This window comes from Schistocerca nitens, chromosome 2, assembly GCF_023898315.1.
Source record: "Schistocerca nitens isolate TAMUIC-IGC-003100 chromosome 2, iqSchNite1.1, whole genome shotgun sequence".
NCBI classification, from domain to species: domain Eukaryota; kingdom Metazoa; phylum Arthropoda; class Insecta; order Orthoptera; family Acrididae; genus Schistocerca; species Schistocerca nitens.
Genome location: NC_064615.1, coordinates 356,224,115 through 356,238,058, shown reverse-complemented (window position 1 = coordinate 356,238,058; position 13,944 = coordinate 356,224,115). Strand labels below are relative to the sequence as shown.

The 13,944-nt window shown below is 42.8% G+C and overlaps 1 non-coding gene across 1 annotated transcript; it reads left to right on the top strand.

The window, feature by feature from the left end:
- The first annotated feature begins 10,922 nt into the window (after positions 1-10,922).
- On the top strand, positions 10,923-10,994 carry Trnae-uuc (transfer RNA glutamic acid (anticodon UUC)). Its single transcript has one exon. It is a non-coding gene; the product is annotated as a tRNA-Glu (tRNA).
- The last annotated feature ends 2,950 nt before the right edge of the window (positions 10,995-13,944 follow it).

Here is a 13,944-nt window from a genome sequence, read left to right as displayed (position 1 = left end):
GGGCCAGATGCGTCACAGCTGATGGAGGCAACATTGAGTAGGCTCAGTGTATAGCTAAATGTTTCAAGTATGTTCACAAAAAATTTCTTTCTCCTGTGCAAAAAAAAAAGAAAAAAAAAAAAAGAGACGACTGTGCTCCCTGCCGCCGTTGGATAAGCAGCTGCAGCAGCAAGTCGTATACTCCTAGCTCACTCATTTGTTACATAGTTTAATTCTTAATTTCTTTGCGTGTTTTTGGTACTTGCATTGTTTAATTCATAAATTTCGGGCGTATTATAGTATTTGAGAGTTGTAGCATCGCGTTTTAGTACCTGAATAGTGTAAATTCGCGTAGTCGTTTGTCTTCTGTTTTTGGTTTGAACGGCCAGTGTCGGTTGGTCACAGTCAGTGTGCTCCCTGCCGCCATTGGATAAGCAGCTGCAGCAGCAAGTCGTATACTCCTAGCTCACTCATTTGTTACATAGTTTAATTCTTAATTTCTTTGCGTGTTTTTGGTACTTGCATTGTTTAATTCATAAATTTCGGGCGTATTATAGTATTTGAGAGTTGTAGCATCGCGGTTTAGTACCTGAATAGTGTAAAATCGCGTAGTCTCCTTCCGCCGCCGAGCAGTGTGTCAGCAGTGCGCAAGTAGCAGCATTACTGCATTTACTAGGCAATCTTGTATTTTAATAACCGTTTAAATTTTGTCGATTTGTTTGCGCTCTCTGTAGATTAGTTCAGACGTTCTTTGCACAACAGTTTTTAGCATGGATAGGGACTGCAACTGCTGTGTTCGGATGCAGGCTGAGTCGGCATCCCTTCGCTCCCAGCTTCAGGCAGTGTTGGCTTCGGTCACACAGCTTGAGGCTGTTGCCAATGGGCATCACTGTGGGGGTCCGGATAGGGGATGATCGGGGACGGCCAGCTCGTCCCACGCATCCCCCGATCGGACTAAGACTGTGGTTGCCCGGGATACTGCCCGCATTGAGGCTGATCCCTCACCTGTGGTAGAGTGGGAGGTCGTCTCAAGGTGTGGCAGGGGGCGAAAGACATTCCGGAGGGCTGAACGGAAGGCCTCTCCAGTTTGTCGGACGAACCGGTTTCAGGCTCTGTCTCAGGCTGATACTGATCTTCGGCCTGACATGGCTGCTTGTCCTGTTCCAGAGGTTGCCCCTCAGTCTGCAAAATCCGGGCGGTCGCAGAGGGTGGGCTTACTGGTAGTTGGGAGCTCCAACGTCAGGCGCGTAATGGGGCCCCTTAGGGAAATGGCAGCAAGAGAGGGGAAGAAAACCAATGTGCACTCCGTGTGCATACCGGGGGGAGTCATTCCAGATGTGCAAAGGGTCCTTCCGGATGCCATGAAGGGTACAGGGTGCACCCATCTGCAGGTGGTCGCTCATGTCGGCACCAATGATGTGTGTCGCTATGGATCGGAGGAAATCCTCTCTGGCTTCCGGCGGCTATCTGATTTGGTGAAGACTGCCAGTCTCGCTAGCGGGATGAAAGCAGAGCTCACCATCTGCAGCATCGTCGACAGAACTGACTGCGGACCTTTGGTACAGAGCCGAGTGGAGGGTCTGAATCAGAGGCTGAGACGGTTCTGCGACCAGGTAGGCTGCAGATTCCTCGACTTTCGCCATAGGGTGGTGGGGTTTCGGGTTCCGCTGGATAGGTCAGGAGTCCACTACACGCAACAAGCGGCTACACGGGTAGCAGGGGTTGTGTGGCGTGGGCTGGGCGGTTTTTTAGGTTAGATGGCCTTGGGCATGTACAGAAAGGGCAACAGCCTCAACGGATGCGGGGCAAAGTCAGGACATGCGGGGACCAAGCAGCAATCGGTATTGTAATTGTCAACTGTCGAAGCTGCGTTGGTAAAGTACCGGAACTTCAAGCGCTGATAGAAAGCACCGAAGCTGAAATCGTTATAGGTACAGAAAGCTGGCTGAAGCCAGAGATAAATTCTGCCGAAATTTTTACAAAGGTACAGACGGTGTTTAGAGAGGATAGATAGCATGCAACCGGTGGTGGAGTGTTCGTCGCTGTTAGTAGTAGTTTATCCTGTAGTGAAGTAGAAGTGGATAGTTCCTGTGAATTATTATGGGTGGAGGTTACACTCAACAACCGAGCTAGGTTAATAATTGGCTCCTTTTACCGACCTCCCGACTCAGCAGCATTAGTGGCAGAACAACTGAGAGAAAATTTGGAATACATTTCACATAAATTTTCTCAGCATGTTATAGTCTTAGGTGGAGATTTCAATTTAGCAGATATAGACTGGGACGCTCAGATGTTTAGGACGGGTGGTAGGGACAGAGCATCGAGTGACATTATACTGAGTGCACTATCCGAAAATTACCTCGAGCAATTAAACAGAGAACCGACTCGTGGAGATAACATCTTGGACCTACTGATAACAAACAGACCCGAACTTTTCGACTCTGTATGTGCAGAACAGGGAACCAGTGATCATAAGGCCGTTGCAGCATCCCTGAATATGGAAGTTAATAGGAATATAAAAAAAGGGAGGAAGGTTTATCTGTTTAGCAAGAGTAATAGAAGGCAGATTTCAGACTACCTAACAGATCAAAACGAAAATTTCTGTTCCGACACTGACAATGTTGAGTGTTTATGGAAAAAGTTCAAGGCAATAGTAAAATGCGTTTTAGACAGGTACGTGCCGAGTAAAACTGTGAGGGACGGGAAAAACCCACCGTGGTACAACAACAAAGTTAGGAAACTACTGCGAAAGCAAAGAGAGCTTCACTCCAAGTTTAAACGCAGCCAAAACCTCTCAGACAAACAGAAGCTAAACGATGTCAAAGTTATCTTAAGGAGGGCTATGCGTGAAGCGTTCAGTGAATTCGAAAGTAAAATTCTATGTACCGACTTGACAGAAAATCCTAGGAAGTTCTGGTCTTACGTTAAATCAGTAAGTGGCTCGAAACAGCATATCCAGACACTCCGGGATGATGTTGGCATTGAAACAGAGGATGACACGCGTAAAGCTGAAATACTAAACATTTTTTTCCAAAGCTGTTTCACAGAGGAAGACCGCACTGCAGTTCCTTCTCTAAATCCTTGCACAAACGAAAAAATGGCTGACATCGAAATAAGTGTCCAAGGAATAGAAAAGCAACTGGAATCACTCAACAGAGGAAAGTCCACTGGACCTGACGGGATACCAATTCGATTCTACACAGAGTACGCGAAAGAACTTGCCCCCCTTCTAACAGCCGTGTACCGCGAGTCTCTAGAGGAACGGAAGGCTCCAAATGATTGGAAAAGAGCACAGGTAGTCCCAGTCTTCAAGAAGGGTCGTCGAGCAGATGCGCAAAACTATAGACCTATATCTCTGACGTCGATCTGTTGTACAATTTTAGAACATGTTTTTTGCTCGAGTATCATGTCGTTTTTGGAAACCCAGAATCTACTATGTAAGAATCAACATGGATTCCGGAAACAGCGATCGTGTGAGACCCAACTCGCTTTATTTGTACATGAGGCCCAGAAAATATTAGATACAGGCTCCCAGGTAGATGCTATTTTTCTTGACTTCCGGAAGGCGTTCGATATAGTTCCGCACTGTCGCCTGATAAACAAAGTAAGAGCCTACGGAATATCAGACCTGCTGTGTGGCTGGATTGAAGAGTTTTTAGCAAACAGAACACAGCATGTTGTTATCAATGGAGAGACGTCTACAGACGTTAGAGTAACCTCTGGCGTGCCACAGGGGAGTGTTATGGGACCATTGCTTTTCACAATATATATAAATGACCTAGTAGATAGTGTCGGAAGTTCCATGTGGCTTTTCGCGGATGATGCTGTAGTATACAGAGAAGTTGCAGCATTAGAAAATTGTAGCGTAATGCAGGAAGATCTGCAGCAGCGGATAGGCACTTGGTGCAGGGAGTGGCAACTGTCCCTTAACATAGACAAATGTAATGTATTGCGAATACATAGAAAGAAGGATCCTTTATTGTATGATTATATGATAGCGGTGCAAACACTGGTAGCAGTTACTTCTGTAAAATATCTGGGAGTATGCGTGCGGAACGATTTGAAGTGGAATGATCATATAAAATTAATTGTTGGTAAGGCGGGTATCAGGTTGAGATTCGTTGGGAGAGTGCTTAGAAAATGTAGTCCATCAACAAAGGAGGTGGCTTACAAAACACTCGTTCGACCTATACTTGAGTATTGCTCATCAGTGTGGAATCCGTACCAGATCGGGTTGACGGAGGAGATAGAGAAGATCCAAAGAAGAGCGGCGCCTTTCGTCACAGGGTTATTTGGTAACCGTGATAGCGTTACGGAGATGTTTAGCAAACTCAAGTGGCAGACTTTGCAAGAGAGGCACCCTGCATCGCGGTGTAGCTTGCTGGCCAGGTTTCGAGAGGGTGCGTTTCTGGATGAAGTATCGAATATATTGCTTCCCCCTACTTATACCTCCCGAGGAGATCACGAATGTAAAATTAGAGAGATTAGAGCGCGCACGGAGGCTTTCAGACAGTCGTTCTTCCCGCGAACCATACGCGAGTGGAACAGGAAAGGGAGGTAATGACAGTGGCACGTAAAGTGCCCTCCGCCACACACCGTTGGGTGGCTTGCGGAGTATAAATGTAGATGTAGAAGTTTTTGAACGCCTACCCTGTAGCTTATACCTATTTTCCTGATAATTTGAAACATCTTGCACTAGTTTAAGTTGTCTAACGTTTTTTCTAAGTCTATGATCACCATAAAGTATCTTTTGATTTTTTGCAAAGTCTTTGTCCATTATCAAGCTCTATGTCAGAAATTCCTCACTGGTGCCCTTACCAAACTGATTGTGAGACTGATCGTGTGATAGTAATCACATTTATCTATATAGGTGATTGTGATTTGTACGCCCTGACAATCCCGGAGTAGCAGTACGTTACCCTCTTTGCTTTGTGCAGCGATGTAAATGGCAGCTGGCGAGATGTGTGTGGCATGGGCGAGGCGTATGGCGGCACCTGTGAATCAATCGCTGCCACGAAATAAATGCAAAATCTCATGGTCTAGCGAGCAGGCAGACCACCGGAGCCCTGAAATCATTGCAGATTTCAGTGTGTGACACAGCCATTTGCTGGTCATACCAAGGATAAATTTGGCTCTTATACAACATAGCACACAAGGATACCAAACATCAAGACTGGTAAACTAAACACGAGTATGTGTGTCCTCGGCAAATGAGTAATCCGAGACATTTCAAGTCACACTGTCGGTACAGCAAGAACTTCACCACAGGCTCCCCAGTCTAACTACTTGAAAGTGAAATCAGTCTTAGGACAGGTCCCAAGTACCAACCACACATGCCAGAGCTTCAACCAGGAGATGCTTCCAGACTGAAGTCCAGAAGCCGAGTGCCTCGCACCTCTCCAGATAAAACCACTTACGTTTTCTCCGCAAAGTGCAAGACGACAACGCCTTCACCCCGTGTGGAGCCAGTCACATGGCTTTAGAGGCACTAAATCTCCCCTCCCACACGACAGCACAAACTCATGCCGGCCGCGGTGGTCTAGCGGTTCTAGGCGTTCAGTCAGGAACCGCGCGACTGCTACGGTCGCAGGTTCGAATCCTGCCTCGGGCATGGATGTGTGTGATGTCCTTAGGTTAGTTAGGTTTAAGTAGTTCTAAGTTCTAGGGGACTTATGACCACAGATGTTGAGTCCCATAGTGCTCAGAGCCATTTGAACCATTTGAACAAACTCATATCGAACGAGCTCAAGAGTTGAGAAACCTGCGTCTCTAGAAAAAAAAAAAAGAAACCGCCAATTACTGGCGTTTTTAAGTTTCCGCGGTGGGAGAAGGTGTTTTTCTTCGAAGTTGTATCGCTTCCCACAGCAACAAGTGAACAGATCCGATCTTAAAGATCTTTATCTAAATTGCCTGTGCATTGGAGGATGTTAGTCCTAGCTATGAAGTGTCATAAAGATTCTATCTCTAAACGTTTCTCAGACGCCAGAGTTACTTATATGTCTGAGGTGGCCAATGGAAGGGGGTCACAGGCCTATTGCAGTATCAGCGAACACGAAAACTTGTGAATTTTTGTCAGTTGTGGCGCTGCACACAATGCCTAGTTTACGACTCCACTGTGTAGATGCGTCCCTTCATTCCATCTCCCCCACCCCAGCCTTCGGCTTGCGCCAATGTAGGTACAGTGGCCTTGTCCTGCTGGAGGCCTGTCTTGACTAGGGGGTGCTCTGTCTTCCCTGTGCAGCTGTGGGCCTGTCCAGCAATATTTACAGAGGTATGGGCTCGCCACTATTTGATTTCAACTTCCAACATGCCGTTTCTACGAACTAAGAACCATAAAAATACCTCACGCTTTTAGTGCCCTGCCAGGCTCCATCAACACCTGCTCAGGCCGTTAACTTTCTAGAGCCTTGCTCAAGTTGCATAACGTTGTAACAAAATCTTTATGAAAAGTAGGTGAGAGAGTAACTTGTCCTCTCTCAGTCCTTCTAGAAAACGATGAAAATGCAGTGGGAACGAGTGAAACTAAAGGAAAGAGTTATGGAATAAAAATCAATTCAAACAAAATAAAGGTAATGCCCACAGGAGGAGATAAAAAGTGTAAAGATATTGTTGAATGCAGAAATATTAGAAAAGGATAGAAAGCGAATGGAAGAGCAGCACTTAAATTAAAACAAAGATAGCAATGGTGAAAGAGGCCTTTTATAAGAAGGTTGTGTTTTCGGCAGTAAATTCTTTTGTATGGAATGTCGTCCTTTATGGTGTTGAAACGTGAACACTGAGGAAGAACAGATGTGGGCATGCGCGGAAGATGGGAAGAATAAGATGGGTGGATAGAGCGTAAAATGTGTACCGGTACTGAGAACTGTGAGACAGCAAAGACAAATTACTGGATGTGATGAAAAGAGGGAAAAGAAACTGGAGTGGGCACATACTAAGAATGAAGAAAGAGCTTTAGAAGGGCATGTGGAAGGAAAGAGCAGACGAAGGAGGTAGAGATTTCAGATCCTGGGTGATGTGCTGGTGGTCAGCACATAAAGTAACGTTAAGAAGGAAGCAATGCATCGTAGGAAATAGAGATCCAAAGGACCTGCTAATGCAGCAGAAAACTGCAGATGATAATCGGTCAGGGGGTCGTATCGCAAGTTTCGTAAGCCATACGGTGTCTTCGGTTATTCTGTTTTTCAGGACGAAATCAACACTTTTTAATTTGTAAAATTAATATTCTAGATATGATGACTAACTGAAACCCTCAGCTGCCGACAGGTGTTGTTGATATACCTCGATGTGGACAGTTGAAAATGTGTGCCCCGACCGGGACTCGAACCCGGGATCTCCTGCTTACATTTTCAACTGTCCACATCGAGGTATATCAACAACACCTGTCGGCAGCTGAGGGTTTCAGTTAGTCATCATATATTCCAGGGCAAAGCTGCACGGTCATCAACAGTATTCTGTTCTTTCGAGAACAGGTACTGTCTTCATATATATTATTCTAAAGTATTTAATTTCAAAAATGTAAGTCAGATCGCCTGCATCGGCGTTTTAATTCTGCTCCTCTTTAACGTGATTCCAGTACCGGTACTTCCGTCACCACGACGTATGCTTAAGTCCTATGCCAGTTATTCTTTGAACCACTGTGTCTAGTTTCCTCTTTACTCTCTGAATTGGATATCTGCGTGCCGCGAACCACTGTGAATGGACGTTTTATCGCGCATATAATATGAAAGTTTCTTCGCAATCCGTTCTTTGATGGAGATTGCTTGTACTCTGCCATGGAAGATGTTTCACTTTAATTTTATCGTCACGATCTCTAGGAAACGGATGTACAGTGGACTGAAAAATGTAGAATTTTATGCCTCAAAAACTGTCTTTTGAATATTTCTACCAGGTTTCTGCGAGATCTCAGCACCTTTCTTCAATAGTCTGTCCACAGCCACTTCGGGATTGACACTTGCGGAGCACGTGGAGGCACGGAACAGAGTTGCCACGTTCCGCACGGAACACACGCGTAATCTTACGTTTCATTCAGCTCGCTCAAACAGGCAAACTGTTCATTTTAGAAATATGGAAACTGCATCAGTGTGTTCTAAAAGAGATATATACGTTTCGATTTTAGTTTTATCTGTGGCAACAAATTACAGTATTAAGGGGATATGAGAACAGTTTACAGAAGTGCGCGTTCTCAACGACGTTATCGAATTTTCGACATGCGAGAAACTTTTTGCCATTGAAGTTACGTAAATACATTATGAGAATGAAATCTTAAGAATACTTTATATTTTCATATGTTAGAAACCAGCACTCTGAGACCTCTAATGTGAGACAATATGAGGTAAATATGATGCACTATGGCCCACTCGCGCGTGAAGTAATTGTCTAGCGCCCGCACAATTTCGACTCGAGAAACAGATCCCTGTAGGCTTATAATGATTATTAATTTTTCTAATCCGCATACTTAATTCTAACACAGCAAAAAATTAAGCATGGTTATCACATTGGGAAAACGTATCTTAAATAATTCAATTTCTGTTGTTTAGAAAGAAGAAAAGCTATACAAATAACAGGGCCTCTGTGTTACAGCAGTTATATTGTAAACAGTAATATTAATTTTGTGTGATACCTACTGAATTCCTGAGATGAACTTCCTTTGGAATTAGCTGCTATTAAGTACTTCTTATTACAATTTCAGAACTTACGACGATATAATTTTGTTATGTAGTTACTTACAGAAGTAAACTGGGTACGCCGAACATGTAGTTGGATCCGCCTACGCTCCATTTTTACAGGGATAATGGAAAAACTCAATTGATATTATTTGCTATGACGGATTATTGAAGTGTCGCTATCACTGTCACTGTTGTCATTTTATGAAATTATCATCTCCTCCACGAGTTTTCCAAAAGAGCTTCATTCTACCATGCTCTTTGGATGATACTCAGCGTGTGTTTGACGGTTTTCTTCCAATCGTCATCGGTGGCGTTTCTAACAGCTTCTCTAGTGAGTGCTTTTTCGACTGCAGAGAGGGTAAAATTATTATTATTATTCCTGGAAACGTAACTTTTAATTTGGGTCCATAGCAACTCTATTGGAGTGAAACGGCAGTGGTAAGTTGGTAGCCTCATGACTGTATGCCCATGTTTTTCTCCCAGTTCGTCGATTTCGTATCGGGGGAACTGTAGCTTGTGGAGAGAGATATTTTTCCTTAAGCTCCACCTTTCTCATACCATCACTTACATCGACCATGATGCTGAAGCCAATCACTCATTGACTACTTTCGGTTTGCCATTGTAGGTGCCTTGTCAACAACTGAATGGTAAGGAGCATTATCTAGAACAGTTGTTGATTGTTTTCCAAGATTTGGTACTAGTGAATCTTCGAACCACTTTGTTGATGTAAAACGGTTCATTTGTTCGTGATAATTTCCTGTTTTCTTTGATTTAAAAAGCAGGAGACTGAGACAAAGCCTTACGAGGTGCCTGCATGAAGAATAATAAGTCTGCTCCCCATGCCAGAAGGCATTGCCATTGTTTCTTTAGCTGTGCCGTCTGCCCAGCCCTACTTGACAACGTGACTAGAATTCACCTACGCTTTGTCAAGCCACACCACTTCGTCGATATTTATGCTACAAATGTCCCTTGAAAATCAGCATCGTGATGCAACTATATCCTCCCTCTGCATCGACAGCTTATGGCCACAAAAATGTCCGTAGTGAAAGCCAAGGTTGTGTAAAAATGTGGGCAAGGATGTGCAACTGCCTGGAAATCCTGATTCTTTAAGTGCGCCGAGTAACTTCTTCAGCGTAGGATGCTCCTTCCTGTGATAATAATCACAAACATGACGACCAATCGCATCATCTGCAAACGAATCGGCATTGGTAATCCGCTTATCCATACGACTTTTTTTTTTTTTTTTTTTGCCAGGGGTGATATGTTTTGATGGTTCTTTAGCATCCTTTTCTCTTTCGAACATTTCCTTCCTAATCATCACAACAGTGTTTTCGTGTATATTCAAAGCCGCAGCAGTTCTGTCGATCACTTAGATAAAGGAGAGCAGCGGGCCTCCATTAATTTTTTCATTCCCGAAGTGGGCACGTAACGCGCAAACCATTTCTCTTGGATGACCTCGTGTAAACCAAAAGAACGACGTCAAACTTTTCCACCTCTAACTTTCGACGAACTTCCCGCTTAACATCGTTCAGTAGCACACAACGGGTAAGAGGATAACAGTAACGACGAGTGACGGAAACAAAGAATAACAGTAACAGCGAATAATGGCAACAACAAATAAAAGAATAACACCTACAACAGTAAAAACGAACACACAAAAATCACAGGGCGCAGTGATACACAAGACAGCAAGCTGGCTGCAACGGAAGCCCACTACAAGTGGGAAGCGTGGGTGGTAAGGGTTTGGCAACTTGGGGAACCTGCTTAGCTGCAGCTGCATGTAGCGGGATATTGGCGGAAAGTGCTCCGGGCATGCGTGGATTTCCCCCGCACACGCTGTCAACCCGAAAGTAATTTTGGTCCGACTATAGTACCTGGTATTTAAGTTATTTTCCGAATTTTTCTTACACTAAAGTTTGTCGTAGAAGTCTGCGACTAGTCAAACGAGAGGGATTGAGAAATGCTCTTAGAATTTTAATGATTAAAATACTTTTTTTTTTACTGTCAGATGTTTTCTATTTAAGTTATTGCATTGTAGTCGTCGTAGAGAAATTCGCATGTGTAATTTTATTGCTCAGTTAATTTTCGGAACAAGCTGCCTTTTGTCACTTGATTAATTTTCAAATGACCTCACTCATAGGTCATACTGTTCCGAATGATCAGTGACAGTTCTAAATCGCCTTCGAAACCTGCAGTAACAAATACTGGTCTTGTGCAATTGAGTGGCACGAGAATCCCAACCAGGCTTAAGGCTTTGGGGGAAGAAGCCACTTCGCCTCCCATGTGGTCTAGTGGCTAGGATAGCTGGCTTTCACCCAGCAGGCCCGGGTTCGATTCCCGGCATGGGAATATATTTTAATTACACCACTTGACGTAGATAAAGCAGTTATTTACAACGAACTGCAGGAACACTTAATTCTGGTATATACTATATTTCTAAAATGTAATTATTTATTTTAGAAGTCAGTTGCCTCCATTCTCTGTTCATTAGTTTAAATTAGGCATCCGTGGTCTGTGTTTCCTTCTGTTATCATTTCCGGGTTGTGATCGACGGATAAAACTGTTCACTTACGTTTAGTTCTCGTTTGCGGGATTCATCCTCAAAGGTAACAGGCTGCCATGGAGATTCCAGTGTGTTATCTCTGAGCTGAGAATGTCTCCCGCAGACGAGGACGATATGCAAGCGAATAGTTTTATCCATCGATCACTGTCTCATAACCCGAAGTTTTATAGTTATTACTCTTCTCTCTTACGTCGGCATAGTAAACTTTTAGTTTCGTCTGATCTTCCGCTGCATAATCGAAACCATCTTGGCAACTTGGGAAGCGCTTACACATCCTCCATACAGTCCCGATCTCTCCTTATGTCATTTCCATGTCTCTGGAAACCTGAAGAAAAACATTCGTGGCCGTTTATTCTTTGCCAGATTTAGAGGTGTGGAGGAGGCCCAGAGAAAACAAAGGAGTGGGGAGGCCTCTAATCATTTTTAAATAGGTTAAATAACTTTTTTCTTTCGAATGTTTCAATAATTTATTGTGAGAATAAATGTTAAAATGACAAAACAAAAAATAGTAGAAATAAACCAAATTAAGACAAAAAATCATTGATGATTACGATAAAATCCAGCTCCTGGAGTAAATAAACCACTGTCTGTGCTGAATAGAGACAACTTTGATAAGCGTTTTGCTTTTCAGCCTATTTTTTACAATTTTTATTTTTGAAAATCAGATCCCTCCAGTACAGCTGGAGACTTTTAAAACCAAGTCATTCTTAGTATAATTTTAATGCTTGGGAATGACTGAAATTTTGATTGTTAAGAATTTAATAGTAGAACAACTCTTTAGGTTGGCCGTTTCGATAATACTTTTTATATAAATGTACCTATGATACAAACTAAACCAACTCATTACCAAGACTAGGCTGAAAATCGTCATTGTATAGTTTTACCAATTCTTCTACAGTGAAAACAAATTTGCAGCATCCGTCACCTAAAAGTAGCTGAAAAATCTAGATCACGTATGGACAGCATCGTATGCGTGCAATCTTTCAATAGGAGAAGCGCGTAACTCATCGATCACTGGGATAAAACTTGACATTTTAAATATCTCTTTTGGTGACAGGTTAGCGTTAGCCTCATTCGCTTTCATATGATCGAGCGGATTCAACCTCACATTTCTAGCTCTGGTGCGTGACTGTACGTACTGTTCAGTATTTGATAATCCGTTAGCTACTTCTTCGTATTTATCAAACTTGTCTCTTTTGGATCCAACAGATTATTTCGATGATTCCAATGCAAACATTGGAGCAAGAATCATTTTCAGGTGTTGCAACATCTTTTTTGTAGCACCGAATCGTTGCAAAACGTCGTTCCAAAAAATTGAAAATATTCATCTTTTCCAAAATACGCGTTGCTTCACTTATCACGATGCCTTTTTGCTACTTATCAAAGGATTTGCTGGTTAGAGCTTATTTGATTTCGGTGTAACCGCTGACAATGGCTTTCGTAACTTCATTTTGACAATACCAACTTTTTCAACACGTAAAACCGTCATTTTTTTCTGACATAATTTTTCGGTTAAAGTTCGATTTCCTTTTGTACCTGCTGTGAAATGTATATAAATTCTGAATGAAATCGAAGAATTTGAACAGCTGATGAGCAGGAGCTACTAGCTACTTTTCCGCCTAAATTAAGAGAATGATCGCAAATGGTACAAACATCGATACACTTCCCCAAATTCAAAGCTTGCATCCCTTTTATTTGCCACTTATATTTGTAGCTTTAACGTATGATTGGCCACAGCAGTCGAGTATGTCGCATAAACAATTAAGTAAATCGTTTGCTGTGGCTTCACCAATATTTGCGCAGTTTGATAAAAAAAGTGAGAAATCTTACCTTTGGCATCGATCCTTCAAAATATCGAACAACTGTAGGCAGCTGATCGACATGAAGTTCGTCGGGCAGAGTCCACCGGCACCGAATAACACTTAGATTTTTCAATTCTCGGTATTATTTCATCGAGGGTTTCATAACCCATGGAACTGATCAGGTTCTCAGAAATCACAGAAGGAAGGTAAATGACATGACCACTCCCTTTGTTTGCATGCTCTTTCAAGTGGGTTGCGGCTAACAATCGCAAAATACCGAGGAAATGTCCATTTCTCGGTGAACCAATAATTTCATCACCACCTTGGAAAGTAAATTCGCGTTCAGTAACTAACGATAATTCTGTCGATTATCTGTCACTACTGTATTTGTTGCGCCTCTTGTATCGTTAGCTCGTGATGCGCCCTGTAATTTTCCCCGTTGCGTCACGTTGAGGTCATTATCGATTCCAAGGGAGTCTTTGCAATCTCATGCTCATATAGACGATCAGATGTATGCTTCTAGTCGCAAAAGCCGTCTACCCTTAATTTAGTGTTTTGAGTGGGCATTCATTCACACACCTAGCAATATATTATGCCTGTAGTTGGAGAAAAACAAAGCCAAAATCAATTGACAGTCTCTTGATTCAAAGTTTGAATTATCTCGCGACTGATCTTGTAGACCTGAATTCTGCTAAGATACTTAATCACAGTTTTGAAGTTCTGTGGGACCTTTTTCCGCCCAATATTTAATAATTCTTTCTGTAATATTGTCAGGCCAACGACCAATGTCATTTTTGAAACCACGAAATTCTGCTTGCTCTTGATTATGATTACAAGTTTTCCACAATGATGTGGCGTCGTCCGATGCCACATCTGGATATCTTGAATTCTATCCACCAAATATTCATTTACTGTTGAATTTACTCTTGTATTT